Here is a 16,437-nt window from a genome sequence, read left to right as displayed (position 1 = left end):
CCTATTAGTCTGTCATCCTTTATGCTGAAGGCTCTGGAGAGGTTGATAGTAATATATCATAGGGCAAAGATCCCTGGAGATTGCCTATCGCGGCAGCAGCACGCATATATAGTAAAGGCAAATCCACTTAAAAAGCCCTTCACGAACTAGTCGGCTACATAGAGGGTTCTCTCGATGTCAAGGAATATACAATGGTAGCATTTCTGGACATTGAAAGTGCTTTCAATAATGTAAAACCGACGTCAATCATGAAGGAGTTGGAATTTCTAGGCATCAACTCTACCGTAAGAAAGTTTATTAATAACTTATCTTCTTATATTGGGTTGCCCAAAAAGTAATTGCGGATTTTTCATATAGTCGGCGTTGACAAATTTTTTCACAGCTTGTGACTCTGTAATTGCATTCTTTCTTCTGTCAGTTATCAGCTGTTACTTTTAGCTTTTACTTTCTTTTAAAAAATCCGCAATTACTTTTTGGGCAACCCAATATATAAAAATCAATTTGTGTTTGTTTGTATGTTTGTGTGTTCCTTATAGACTCAGAAACGGCTGAACCGATTTTCTCGAAAATTTCACAGATGGTGCATAATGACCTCGTGGTGAAAAAAGGGTACTACATTTTTTGATATCTGAAGGGGGGCGGACCCTCCCCCTTACCCTAATTTTCAGAAATGCCAGATCTCGGAGATGGGTGGTGCGATTTAAGCGAAATTTTGTGTGCTCTCATATAGTACCCTAAAAATAGAAATTTGGTATTCAAATTTCGGATGGGGTACCAAGGGGGGCTGCCCCACCCTAAAACCTATTAAACATATATTTAGACCAATCACGACAACATGGGACTCGAAGGAAAGGTATTTTGGATAAGAAAAAGTATTTGATATCCAATTGTCGGACCAAGTGCTAGGGGGACCACCCCAAGCCCCAAAACACCCCTAAATCGGACATATTTACCGACCATGGCAATATGGGACTCAAATGAAAGGTATTTACGAGTAGATTACGAATCTGATATCCAAATGTGGGACCATGTTTCTGGGGGTCCACCCCTTTCCCAAAACACCCCCCAAGCGGGACTTATGTGCTGACCATGGGAATATGGGGCTTAAATAAAAAGTATTTGAGTGTATAATACGAATCTAATATCCAAATATGGGACCAAGTGTTGGGGGGCCGCCTCTCACCAAAAACATCCCCCAAAGGGGACAAATTTACGACCATAGCAATATGGGGCTCGAATGAAAGGTCTTTGGGAGTAAAGCACGAATTTGATATCAATATTCGGGAAAAGTGTCTATGGGGCCATGCCACCCCCACAACACCACCCAAATAGTAAGTATTTCCTGACTATTGCAATATGAGGCTCAAGTAAGAGGGTTTTTAAAGTGGAACACGAATCCGATAAATATTTTGAAGGCAAACTCACTGAGTGGCCGCCCATCCCCCAAAACACCCCCAGGCCGGTCATGTTTGCCGACTATGGAAATATGGGACTCAAATGAAAGGTATTCGGGAATAGATTACGAATATGGTCAGGAAGAAGAAGTATGCTTTATAAGTTTTTAATATAGGAAGGGGACGGACCCTTCCCATTACCCCAAAAATACCACCCAAAATCACAAGTGGACCGTTAAAGACAATATGGATATCAAATAAAAGGTATTAAAGAGTAGAATACGAATATGGTACTAAAAATTGGGTCCAAGTACCCAGAAAGTCGCCCTAACTCCAAAATTTCTAAAAACAGATAAATTGGTTTTCCATATCAATATGGGGACTAAATGAAAGGTAGTCGGGAGTAGATTACGAAACAAAATCAGATCGAAGTGTAGGGGGTCACCCCACCCCCAAAAAACTCCAAAAACGGGCATATGACCCATCATTACCATATGGGACTCGGTTTGTTTGTTTGGTCCATAGAATCAAAAAAGAGAAACATAGGTTATATAATTTTTAGATATCGGATGGTGGCTGATCCTCCCCCTTACACCGAAAACGGTACCCAAATCCAAAAGAGGACTGATGGGCACAATATGGGTATCCAATGAAAGGTATTGGGAACTGGAAAATGAAAATCATGTTAAATTTTGGTTCCAAGTACCTAGCGGGCCGTCCGTCCCAACCCAAAAACTCCTCTAAACAGAAATATTCGACGTTCCTATCAATATGGGACTCAAATGAAAAATATCCGGCAGTAGATTACAAATATGGAATAAAAAATTAGGTCCAAGTAATGGGAGGTCGCCCCACCCCCAAATACCCCAAAATGGGCATATTTGCCGACCATGGCTATATATGAGACTCAAATGAAAGGTATTTTGGGAGTAGACTATAATGCGACTTTAAAATTTACGTTCAAGTCTAGGTGGCGCTTTTCCTCCTAAAAATACGTCAAATAGGTTAATTGACCCATTATGCCAATATGGGACTCAAATTAATGCTATTTGAGAGTAGAAAAAGAATTTGATAACCAATTTTGGGGGTACGCCCTAAACCACCCCTTAAACTGAACTTTATTTCGGACTATAGCAAAATGGAGCATATAAGAGTCGAAATGTTTCCCCTAAAAAGCACTTCTTATTACCCTTATTTCAAAAATACCAGATCTCGGAGATTGGTAATGCGATTAGTTTGAATTTTTTGCACTCTAATAATCACCAAAAAAAAAACATGGTTTCTATTGTTGGGGACGGGTGCCGTGGGGAATGATAAGCATGCCGATCGGCTTAGAATCACTTCCTGATTCGATTTCGCTATGTCCGTCCGTCTGTTTGTCTGTCCATGTATTCTTGTAATCAAGGTACAGGTCGCATTTGTTGTTCGACTTTCATAAAACTTCGATCAAGTCACTTTTTTTGGTCCCGAACAAACGCTATTGATTTTTAAAAATATCGGTACAGATTTAGATATAACTCCCAGTAATACCTTTCATCCGATATGGCCGTATAAGGTTGTAGAAGCCACAATTTTGATCTGATCGTTACCAAATTTGGCATAAAGCGTTTTGTTTGACGTCCTTATATTTGTGCAAAAATTTCGTCAAAATCAGTTCAGATTTCGATATAGCTCCCATATATATATTTCATCCGATGTGGCGTTTTATGCCTTTTGAATCCAAAATTTTTATGCGATCCTTACAAATTATAACATGAAATGTTTCGTGTGACGTCTTAATACGTGTGCAAATTTTCATCAAAATCGGATCAGATTTAGATATAGCTCCCATATATATCTTTTATCCGATTTGACCTATTAAGGCCGTAGAAGACCCAATTTTGTTCCGATCTTTGCCAAATTTGGCATAAATTGCAATATATGTGCAAAATTTCATCAATATCGGATCAGATTTAGATAAAGCTGCCATATATATCTTTCATCCGATATGTGTTTTAAAGCTGGAGACGGTACTCTTTTGGTCTGATCTTTACCAAATTCGAAATGAAGTGTTTTTTTATACCTACCATCGAAGGATGGGGGTATATTCAATTTGTCATTTCGTTTGCAAAACATCGAAATATCCATTTCCGACCCTATAAAGTATATATATTCTTGATCAGCGTAAAAATCTAAAACGATCTAGACATGTCCGTCCGTCAGTCTGTTGAATTCACGCTACAGTCTTTAAAAATAGAGATATTGAGCTGAAACTTTGCCCAGATTCTTTTCTTATCCATAAGCAGGTTAGGTTCGAAGATGGGCTATATCGGGCTATATCTTGATATATACCCCATATAGACCGATCGGCCGATTTAGGGTCTTAGACCCATAAAAGGAAGCATTTATTATGCGATTTTGCTGAAATTTGGGACAGTGAGTTGTGTTAGTCCTTACAACATCCTTCGTCAATTTGGCTCCGATCGGTACAGATTTGGATATAGCTGCCATATAGACCGATCCTCCGATTTAAGGTGTTAGGCCCATAAAAGCCACATTTATTATCCGATATTGCTGAAATTTGGAACAGTGAATTGCGTTAGGTCCTTCGACATCCTTCGACAATTTGGCTCAGATCAGTCAAGATTTGGATATAGCTGCCATATAGACCGATCTCTCGGTTTTAGGTTATGGGGCCATAAAAGGCGCATTTATTGTTCGATTTTGCCGAAATTTGAGACAGTGAGTTGCGTTAGGCTCTTCGACGTCCTTTTTCAGTTTGGCCCAGATCGGTGCAGATTTGAATATAGCTGCGATATAGACCGATCTCTCGATTTAAGGTTTTGACCCATAAAAGGCGAATTTATTGTCCGATTTCGCCGAGATTTGGGACAGTGCGTTGTGTTAGGCTTTTCGACATCCGTGTTGTATATGTTCCAGATCGGTTTATTTTTAGTTATAGCTTCTAAAAAGACCAACATTTTCTTATACACCATTGAACAATGACTTGTACCGATTAGTATTTGGTCCATATCGGGACATATTCCGATATAACTGCTATGGAACATAAGGTATGCAATTTACACCGGATTTTGATGAAAGGTGGTTTACATATATACCCGAGGTGGTGGGTACCCAAAGTTCGGCCCGGCCGAACTTAACGCCTTTTTATTTGTTTTTCTGATTGTCTCGCCGGGATTCGAACCCAGGCGTTCAGCGTCATTGGCGGACATGCTAACTTCAGCGCTACGGTGGCCTCCTCTCTTATGACATCGAATATCCATACCAACCATATGATCGGAATCGGTCAAATCCCGATGGATTTCATACAAACCGATCTGTCAATTTGACTAATTTAGTGCCTAGAGGAAGCAATTCATATCCGATTTAGTTTAAACAATGGCTTTTGGTAAACTTGTTTTACCCAAACATGGTATTATGGTCTTTTGAAAATATTTGTGCTTTAAAGGGTCGAAAATTGAGTTTTAGTTTTTAACAAATGGTTGAATAAATTTAATATGCCGGCCGTCCTATGGTGGAGGGAATACAAATATTTTACAATTTTTGATCTCCATTTTTGGTTGTCCCACTGTAAAAAATATTTTCTGTTTCAAATTTGCTAACACCCGCATTCAATGAAACAAACAACTCGATGTTGATGGCCCAAAAAGGGTGTAGTGTGCTGAGGAGGTGGGCTAAATACGCTGTTTCACTTTTGTTTTCCCAATAAGTCGGTGTGTGCGTGTGTGTGTATGTATGACTGGCACACGAATGAATTTGAAAATTCCATTGTTTTTCCTTTGGACTGAAATTGGCGGCTCTATTTTTAAATTCAACTGACCATTCACATGATAAACGCAATGAAACAATGCAAAACCGCTCATGTCGATCTGGTGTAAAAGTGCAAACCCAACACCCCCGTCCCATGCATACAAATAAATAAACAAGTGTAAGTATGGACCCATCTCAACACATGTGGGGGAGTATTTTGATTGATTAAAATTTTGAAAATCAACTGCCACATATACAAATGTCAATGTGTGAGTGTGAACATTTTAAAAATAGATTTACAAAAATATTTTTGAAATGCATCATCATCATCTTTGCATTGGCCAGAGTGCAATGCCGCTGTCGCTTCGCTTAGATTGATCAGATTGCTGTTTTTTTTTTTTTTGTTTAGCTCAGCGAGAGGAATATTAAAAAATCATTAAATATTGACAAATGCCATCAGGTGCGCCATATACTGAAGCTAAGATATGGGCATTTTTGCGGCAAGAAGGTCTTGTTGTTTTATATGTGCAGATATCGAATACTTCCGTCACATAAAAATTTAACCTAAATTAAGTAAAAGTGGTTTAATGACCTCAAGCTAAAATATTCCTCCTTATGAACAAATTTTTGTCTTATTGAGCCTAAAAATATCCATGTTAAGGAACTCATTCTCTGCACTTAATATAGAAGCAGATGAAACAAATACAACAAAAAGGTCAACATATTGATATGCATTGATAAGTGGGACTTTTTCAAAGACAAATATAACAAGTAAATTAAATCGAGCAAAACCATATACCAGCCTTTCAGCAATTGCACTTTAACGTTTTATTTTTATACATCGATCGATTGACTATTATGTCGTTTTCAACAGATCTGTTTAGTATGAACAAAAAGGATATCTAACCTGTTATAATCTTATAAACAATGAGCCTCAAAATAAAGTGTACAAATCAAACAAGATGCCTTTTTCAAAAAAAAGTAAAAAGACGTTAAGTTCGGCAGGGCCGAACTTTGGATACCCACCACATCGGGTATATATGTAAACCACCTGTCGTCAAAATCCGGTGAAAAATGCATACCTTATGCCCCATACCAGCTATATCGAAATATGTTCCGATTTGGTCCAAATACTAATAAACTTGTGCTTATAAACAAACAAATAAATAAATAAACATTGTTCAATTGTGTATTGCAAAATATTGATCTTTTTAGTAGCTATATCTAAAAATAAACCGATCTGAACCATATACGACACGGATGTCGAAAAGCCTAACATAAGTCACTGTGACAAATTTCAGTTAAATCGGAAAATAAATACGCCTTTTATGGCCCCAAAACCTTAAATCGAGAGAATGGTATATATGACAGCTATATCCAAATCTGGACCGATTTGAGCCGAATTGAAGAAGAATTTCGAAAGGCCTAACACAACTCACTGTCCCAAATTTCGGCAACATCGGATAATAAATACGTCTTTTATGGACCCAAAACCTTAAATCGAAAGATCGGCCTATATAACAGCTATGTTCAAATCTGGACACAACTCACTGTCCCAATTTTCGGCGACATCGGACAATAAATGCGCCTTTTATGGGCCCAAAACCTTAAATCTAGAGATCGGTCTATGTCGAGGGGCTTAACACAACTCGCCGTCTCAAATTTCGGCGACATCGGACAATAAATGCGCCTTTTATGGGACCAAAACTTGAAATCGAGAGATTGGTCCATATGACAGCTATATCTAAATCTGGACTGATATGGGCCAAATTGAAGAAGGATATCGAAGGGCCTAATACAATTCACTGTCCGAAATTATAGCAAAATCGGATAATAAATGCGCCTTTTATGGGCCCAAAACCTTACATCGAAAGATCTGTCTATATGACAGCTATATCTAAATCTGAACCGACCTGTGCCATATTGCTGACGTATGTCGAGGGGTTCAACACAACTCACGGTCCCCAATTTCGGCAACATCGGTCAATAAATGCGTCTTTTATGGGCCCAAAACCTTAAATCTAGAGATCGGTCTATATGACAGCTATTTTCAAATCTGAACCGATCTAAGCCAAATTGAACAAGATGTTGAAGGGCCTAACACAACTCTCTGTCCGAAATTTCATCAAAATCGGATAATAATAAATGTGGCTTTTATGAACCTAAGACCTCAAATCGGCGGACCGGCCTATATGGCAGCTATATCCAAATCTGGACCGATCTAAGCCAATTTGACGAAGGATATCGAAGGGTCTAACAAAACTCACTGTCCCATATTTCAGCAAAATCGAGCAATAAATGTTTCCTTTATGGGCCTAAGACCCTAAGACGGAGGATCGGTCTCTATGGGGCCTATATCAAGATATAGTCCGATATAGCCCATCTTCGATCTAAACCCGCTTATGGACAAAAAAGGAATCTGTGCAAAGTTTGAGCTGAATGTCTCTATTTTTGAAGACTGTAGCGTGATTTCAACAGACAGACGGACGGGCATGGCTAGATCGTCTTAGGTTTTTACGCGGATCAAGAAAATATACAATATATACTTTATAGGGCCGGAAATGGATATTTCGATGTATTGCAAACGGAGTGATAACAAGTAAAAAGGCGTTAAGTTCGGACGGGCCGAACTTTGGATACCCACCACCTCGGGTATATATGTATGAATATACCCCCATCCTTCGGTGGTGGGTATAAAAAAGTGGAATACAATCGTAAATTTAAAGACTAAAATTACAAATGCTTTTATACACTTCATTTTGACGCTCACTATACTATTTACATAATCACATAAACTAATTTTCATCCTGACTTCTTTATCCGATTTACCTTTCTGCACTTCTGCTCTGATTTTCAACAGTTCTCTTAGTACGTTCCAAATAGATATGTATGTAACCTGCTACATATAGCACCCATAATATGGGTCCCATATATACCGAACTTTCAAGTTTACCTCAGGAACCCCTAGAAGGCGCATTTATCCTTCAATTTGCTGCAATTTTCCAATATCCAAGTAAAGTATATTCCGTAGTTGGTTTAATAAATTGATTAAACTCCCCTATAAAGTACTCTCTCGATTTGACTTCTTAAGCCCTTTGACTTCTTAAGCCCTTAGGGCCTTAGGGGAGCAACTTTCATGCGATTTAGTTGAAATTTTGCACATAGGTTAGGTTAAGCTAGGTTGGCGAAGGATGATGCCAAGATCTTTGACGTCAAGACAGCCACGTTGGTCAAATTAACGTCCATTGTGATTCCTCATCTTTCCTCTTCTCCTTCCCATGAATTAATTCCATTCCACTGAGTGCTATCGGACTCCGGCGTGCCGCAATGCGACACCTCTTTGGGGAGAAGTTTTTACATGGCATAGTACAGCTTTGGCAGGGGATAATCACCGCTAAAATTTTTATACCCTCCACCATAGGATGGGGGTATACTCATTTCGTCATTCTGTTTGTAACACCTCGAAATATGGGTCTGAGACCCCATAAAGTATATATATCCTTGATCGTTTTGTCATTTTAAGTCGATCTAGCCATGTCCGTCCGTCTGTCTGTCGAAAGCACGCTAACTTTCGAAGGAGTAAAGCTAGCCGCTTGAAATTTTGCACACACAAATACTTTTTATTAGTGTAGGTCAGTTGGTTATTGTAAATGGGCCAAATCTGTCCATGTTTTGATATAGCTGCCATATAAACCGATCTTGGGTCTTGACTTTATGAGCCTCTAGAGGGCGCAATTCTCATCCGATTTGGCTGAAATTTTGCATGAGGTGTTTTGTTATGACTTCCAATAACTGTGCTAAGAATGGTGCAAATCGGCACATAACTTGATATAGCTGCCATATAAACCGATCTTGGGTCTTGACTTCTTGAGCCTCTAGAGGGCACAATTCTCATCCGATTTGGCTGAAATTTTGCACAACGGCATTTCTCATGACTTTCAACATACGTGTCTTATATGGTCTGAATCGATCAATAGCTTGATACAGCTCCCATATAAACCGATCTCCCGATTTTGCTTCTTGAGCTCCTACAAGGCGCAATTCTTATCCGAATGAACTGAAATATTACACAATGACTTCTACAATGTTCGGCATTCATTTTGTTCGGCATAATTTTTAGCACGGATTTTTGAGGTCATCACGCAAAATTTAAACCAAATGGGATAATAATTGGGCTCTGTAGAGACTCAAGAAGTCGTATCTGGAGATCGGTTTGTATGGGAGCTATATCAGGTTATTGACCGATTTGGGCCATCTTTGAGACGTATGTTGGAGGACATAACATTAGTCGTCATGTAAATCTGATAAGAATTGCGCCCTCTATAGGTAAAATACTAGATTGGGCATATCGGCCACTGTGCGGAGGTGGGATTACATTTTTTTTGGACAAACGATTACCAAATTTCGATTTCAGTGCTATATGTCAAAAAAATGCTACACTTATTTGGACACTCGAAATCATCATTAATTAGTCGGCAACGGATTGCCCCTACCACCTAACCTATAACCTCTCTAAGCCATGTTAACACCTTCCGAACGAAGCTGAACGACACCTTGTGTCTCACTTCCAAATTTTATATAATTAACTAAAATTTGTCATATTATTTTGTTGTTGTTCTAGCAAAATTTCTATAAATAGATTCTTTTTCTGCGTAATTTAAACTAAGTCTCCGTAACTTGAATTCACTATTTGCATTTTTTTTAATAAAACATCCCTTTGTGATTGGCTGACTCGCAACCACTTACAATCACGAAATCCCAAAATGAGGAGGGATTATAAAAATGTTTTTTTTTTTTAGCAAATATTGAAATAGTCAGAAAGAAAATGGCATGTAAATATTTTTTGGTATCAAATATTTATTAAGATCATATCATAATTTGTGAAATTTGCCTCGTGCAAAGATTTTGAACGTCGAACGAACTCTTGATTACGCACGTGGCTTCATTCAGACCATACAATAACAAAACAATTTGACTATGGAATTTATTTTTAGGCTTGAACTTTTTATATTTAAAAACAATACATCAAATCATTATAATTATGTTAGAACAAACAAAAAGGGGAAATGGTGTGGCAATTTATGTTTGAATTTCAAATTTTATAAATATACTAGCTGACCCGGGCCCACTCCGCTGCGTCTTCTTTTACTTTATATGGAACAAAATTTTAATGGAAATATTCATTTTCGACAATTAATGAGCTTTTAGTGAAATACCATTCTACGAAAATAGTATATCGCTTGACTAACAGTTTAACATCTGAATCCCATATGATCTTTCTTGGCCTACGAATTTAAGTTTGGATGTAAGGTGTATCCATTCTTAAAATACTTTATTTCATGATATCTGATTTAGGGGTGTTTTCGGGGTTGAGGTGGTCCCACAGACACTTGGCCCTGAAAATATATCAGCAACGTGCTCTGTTCTCATATATCTATATATCATTTATTTGAACTCTTTATTGACATTGGCCTCAAAATTGGATATCAAATTCGTTTTCTAATCTCATTTAAACTTCTTATTGCAAAAGTCAGCAAATATGTCCGGTTTAGGGTATTGACCCTAAAAACTATAAATATTTAGTTCCACTCTCTTTAAGACCCAAATTGTCTTGGTGAGCCAATACGTCCTATTTAGGGGTTGCTATGGTGGTGGGGCGTCCCCTTGACAGTTGGTCCCTAATGTTGATATCATATACGTGGTCTACTCCCAAATACCTTTAATTTGAGCCCCATATTTCCATAGTCGGCAAACATGACCGGCTTGGGAGGTGTTTCGGGGGATGGGCGGCCATTCATCGAGTTGGTCGTGAAAATATATATCGGATTCGTGTTCTGCTCTTAAAACCCTCTTATTTGAGCCTTATATTGTAATAGTCAACAAATACTTCCTATTTGGGTGGTGTTGTGAGGGTGGGGTGGCCCCATAGACACTTTTCCCGAATATTGATATCAGATTCGTGCTTTACTCAAAAAGACCTTTCATTTGAGCCCCATATTGCTATTGTCGTAAATATGTCCCTTTGGGGGATGTTTTTGGGGAGAAGCGGCCCCCCAAGCACTTGGTCCCATATTTGGATATCAGATTCTAATTCTACACTCAAATACCTTTTATTTAAGCCCCATATTCCCATGGTCAGTAAATAAGTACTGTTTGGGGGGTGTTTTTTGGGGTAGGGGTCCACCCCCCAGAAACATTGTCCCATATTTGGATATCAGATTCGCATTCTACTCGCAAATACCTTTAATTTAAGTCCCATATTGCCATAGGGGTTGGGGTGGTACCCCTAACACTTGGTCCAACAATTGGATATCAGATACGTTTTCTTGTCCTAAATACCTTTCATTTGAGTCCCATATTGTCGTGACAGGTCTAAATATATGTTTGGTAGGTTTTAGGGTAGGGCGGCGGCCCTAGGTACCCTATCCGAAATTTGGATACCAAATTTTTATTTTTAGGGTACTATATGAGAGCACACAAAATTTCGCTAAAATCGCACCACCCATCTCTGAGATCTGGCGTTTCTGAAAATTATGTTAAGGGGGAGGGTCCGCCCCCCCCTTCCGATATCAAAAAATGTAGTACCCTATTTTCATCACGGGATCATTATGCACCATCTGTGAAAATTTCAAGAAGATCGGTTCAACCGTTTCTGAGTCTATAAGCAACACACAAACATACAAACAAAGAAACATACAAACAAACACAAATTGATTTTTATATATAAGATATTGTATATAATATTATGGAATGTGCCATGTCACAAGGGCAAATATGGGCACCTTGAACATGGAATACCAGGGTTCAAAAGCTAGCAAAAATAATCAGACAATTTTTATCCACTAAAGCTGGCGACATTTGTAATGCGTTCAACTATCTAAAACTTCCAATAGTACTATGACATGCTAATAACAGTACCCAGCAGACAGGCTATCATTCAAAATAAAAATTATGTATAAAGTGATTTTGCTGATAAGAATACACGTATCTAAATTTTTTTATAATAAACAAAATTTTGTTTGTTTTTTTTTTTTTTGGCACAATATCACCGAATGTATATGCTTTCTGCATAATCTAAATTCAGCCTCTGTAACATGAATTCCCTGTTTTAATTTTTTTTAACATAAATGCCATCCTCCCCGTTGATTTCTCCTGTGATTGGCTTATTGGCACCCATTCGCAGTCATGAGAAAGCCAAAAATGAGGGGGGATTATGAAAAATAAGAAACATTTGTTGCTAACGGTAAGTTTCTGTTTTAAATTGTGAGGGTGAAATGAGAAATGTTTTAGACTAGGCTCCGCTGCGCCTTCTTTAACTCTCTTATATCTTTTAGGGGTGGGGGCACCTTGCCCTGTATGCGGATATCGAATTCGTGCCATTGTAGTGCTATGACGCTGAACGTGTTCGAATCCTGGCGAGAACATCGGACAAAGAGGTGTTTATCGCCTCTTAATATTGGCGATATGTGCGATGTGCAATGCCTTGCATGGTCATTTAAAAAATTTTCCGCAAAGAGGTGTCGCACAGCGGATGCCGTTCGGACTCTGCTATAAAAAAAGGTCCCTTATCATTGAGTTTAAACTTGAATCGGAAAGCACTCATTGACGTGTGAGAATTTGCCCCTTCTCGGTTCTTGGTGGTAATGTTCTTCCTTAGGGTAATGTTCTCATTAGGAGAGGAATGACACCTCATACATTTCGACTCTAATATGGATATCAAATTCGTGCTGCACTTCCAAATACCTTTAATTTGAGCCCCATATTGCCATGGCCGGTTGTGGCGCCTACCGGCACTTTCCACTGAAATTAGATATCGAATACGTTTTTTATACCCAACGGGAATAAAGTTCAGTTTAGGGGGTGCTTTAGGGCGTACACCAAAAAACACGTGGCTTCAAATTCGTTTTCTACTCTCCAATACCTTTCATTTAAGTTCCATATTGTCATAATGGGTCAAATAACCCATTTGACGAATCTTTAGGAGGAAAAGCGCCACCTAGACTTGAACGCAAAATTTAATGTCATATTCGTAATCTACTCCCTAATACCTTTCATTTGAGTCCCACATAGCCATGGTCGGCTAATATGCCCATTTGGGGGTATTTGGTGGTGGGCAACCTCCCATCACTTGGACATAATGTTCTTTTCATTTGAGTCCCCTATTGACATAAACTTCGAATATATCTGTTTAGAGGAGTTTTGGGGTCGGGATGCCCTGCTGTGTACTTGGATCCAAATTTTAATACCATATTTGTTTTCTGGTCTCGAATACCTTTCATTTGATATCCTTATTGTGCCCATCGTGCCACTATCGGATATGGATGGTGTTTTTGGGGTAAGGGGGAGCGTTCGCCTTCACCCGATATCTCAAAATTATATAGCCTATGTCTCCTTCCAGACAAACGCATACAATCTATGAAAATTTTAAGAAAATCGGTTCAGCCAAGTATCATATAGTCATAATGGGTCTAATGGCGTTTTTGAGGGATGGCGTGACCCCCTATACTTCCATCTGATTTTGTATGCCAGATTCGAAATCTACTGCCGAATATATCTCATTTAAGGCCCATATTGGCATGAATGTCCAATATGTTCGTTTGGGGGAGTTTTGGGGTTGGGGCGGCCCGATGGGTACTTAGACTCAAATTTTAATACCATATTCGTATTCTACTCTCCAGTAACTTTCATTTGATAACCAAAGTTGTCACGATCGGTCCATTTGATTTTGGGTTGTGTTTTTGGCATAAGGGAGAGGGTCCGTCCCTCTTCCGATACCGAAAAATTATTGGGTTGCCCAAAAAGTAAATGTCGGTAATATAGTAGTAATATAGTCGGCGTTGACAAATTTTTTCAACGGCTTGTGACTCCGTAATTGTATTCTTTCTTCTGTCAGTTATCAGCTGTTACTTTTAGCTTGCTTTAGAAAAAAAGTGCGCGAAATTTTGTTTACATTTGTTTGTTTGGCGTCAATTTTAATATGGGTAACACATGTATTGAAAGAAATTCATTTAACAAACCGAATCAACGCTTTTGATATGCAGCTTAAACGCAATGAATTCGATCCGTTTTTAAAACGAATCATAACTGGAGATCAAAAATGGATTGTTTACAATAACGTTAGTCGAAAACGATCATGGTCCAAGCATGGTGAACCAGCTCAAACCACTTCAAAGGCTGATATCCACCAAAAGAAGGTTATGGTGTCTGTTTGGTGGGATTGGAAGTGTGTGGTATATTTTGAGCTGCTTCCAAGGAGTAATTCGGATGTTTACTGTCAACAATTGGACAAATTGAATACAGCCATCAGGGAGAAGCGACCAGAATTGGTCAATCGTAAAGGTGTCATATTCCACCAGGACAACGCTAGACCGCACACATCTAGGGTCACTCGCCAAAAACTGAGTGAGCTTGGCTGGGAACTTTTGATGCATCCACCATATAGCCCTGAGCTTGCACCATCAGACTACCATTTATTTCGATCTTTGCAGAACTCCTTAAATGGTAAAACTTTCGGCAATGATGAGGCTATAAAATCGCACTTGGTTCAGTTTTTTGCAGATAAAGGCCAGAAGTTCTATGAGCGTGGAATACTAAATTTGCCAGGAAGATGGCAAAAGGTTATCGAACAAAATGGCAATTATATATTTGATTAAAGTTCATTCTAAGTTTTATTAAAAATGCATTTACTTTCTTTTAAAAAATCCGCAATTACTTTTAAGGCAATCCAATATATAGCCTATGTTTCCTTTCAGACCAACCTACACAATATGCGAACATTTCGAGAAAATCGTTTCTGCCGTTTTTCAGTCTATGCGAAACAAACAAACCGTGTCCCATATAGTCATGATGGATTCATATGCCAATTTGAGACGTTTTTGGGGGGTGGGGTGACCCTATACTTCGATCTGATTTGGTATACCATATTCGCAATCTACTCCCGAATACCTTTCGTTTAAGCCTCATATTGATATGGACTTTCAATTTGTCTGTTTTTAGATATTATGGGGTTAGGGCGACTCTCTGGGTTCTTGGACTCAATTTTCAATACCATATTCGTATTCTACTCTTCAATACCTTTCATTTGATATCCATATTGTCCTTATCGGTCCACTTGCGGTTTTGGGTGGTATTTTTGGGTAACGGGGTAGGGTCCGCCCCCTTCCGATATCAACAAATTATAAAGAAGATTTCTTCTTTATGACCATATTCGTAATCTACTCTCGAATACCTTTCATTTGAGTCCCATATTGTCAGGCTCGTCCAATGAACCTATTTTAGGGGGTTATGGAGTTCGGGCGGCCCCTCACTTATTAAGACCCGATTTTTGATATGAAATTTGTATTCTACTCCTGAATACCTTTAATTTGAATCCCATATTGTCCTGAATGGTACACTTTTAGTTTTGGATGGTACTCCTGGGGTAGGGGGGAGAGTCCGCCCTCTTGCGATATCAAAAAATTATATAGCCTATGTTTCCTTCCAGACCAACATACATAATCTATGAAAATTTCAAGGTAGTCGGTTCAACCGTTTTTGAGTCTATACGGAACAAACAAACCGACGAACAAAAATTTAAAAGATTGGGGTTTATCGGGTGAGGTGGGCCCAGACATTAATTTAAGATTGAAAATTCATTATACAAGTTCCAAATTGTTTCGTTCTCCAAAACATGTTGACTTGGTTGGGTTTTTGGAATGGTGTGTCTGCCCGATAGTAAGACACGAATTGTCGGTGAAAGGGGAGAATCGCCAGGATTCTAAGGCAGACAGACTTGCTGATGTATGCTAAATGTGCATTAGGCTATCCTATTTAAAATCTCCGAATAATCCAATGTGATAAATATTCAAGTTTTGTTCCAGCCCAAAATGTTTATCAACATTCCAGGGGTTTTTTTTAATCATGAAATTTCTTTAATTTAAAAGTTGTCATAACCTTTTAAATCGAATTTTTATACCCACCACCGTAGGATAAGGGGGTATATTCATTTAGTCATTCCGTTTGCAACACATCGAAATATTAATTTCCGACCCTACAAAGTATATATATTGGATTGCCCAAAAAGTAATTGCGGATTTTTCATATAGTCGGCGTTGAAAAATTTTTTCACAGCTTGTGACTCTGTAATTGCATTCTTTCTTCTGTCAGTTATCAGCTGTTACCTTTAGCTTGTTTTAGAAAAAAAGTGTAAAAAAGTATATTTGATTAAAGTTCATTCTAAGCTTTATTAAAAATGCATTTACTTTCTTTTGAAAAATCCGCAATTACTTTTTGGGCAACCCAATATTTCGGATCG

The sequence above is a fragment of the Stomoxys calcitrans genome, chromosome 1 (genome assembly GCF_963082655.1).
Source record: "Stomoxys calcitrans chromosome 1, idStoCalc2.1, whole genome shotgun sequence".
Lineage (NCBI taxonomy): Eukaryota > Metazoa > Arthropoda > Insecta > Diptera > Muscidae > Stomoxys > Stomoxys calcitrans.
The sequence above is the reverse complement of the archived record's forward strand: the minus strand, read 5'-3'. Positions refer to the sequence as shown.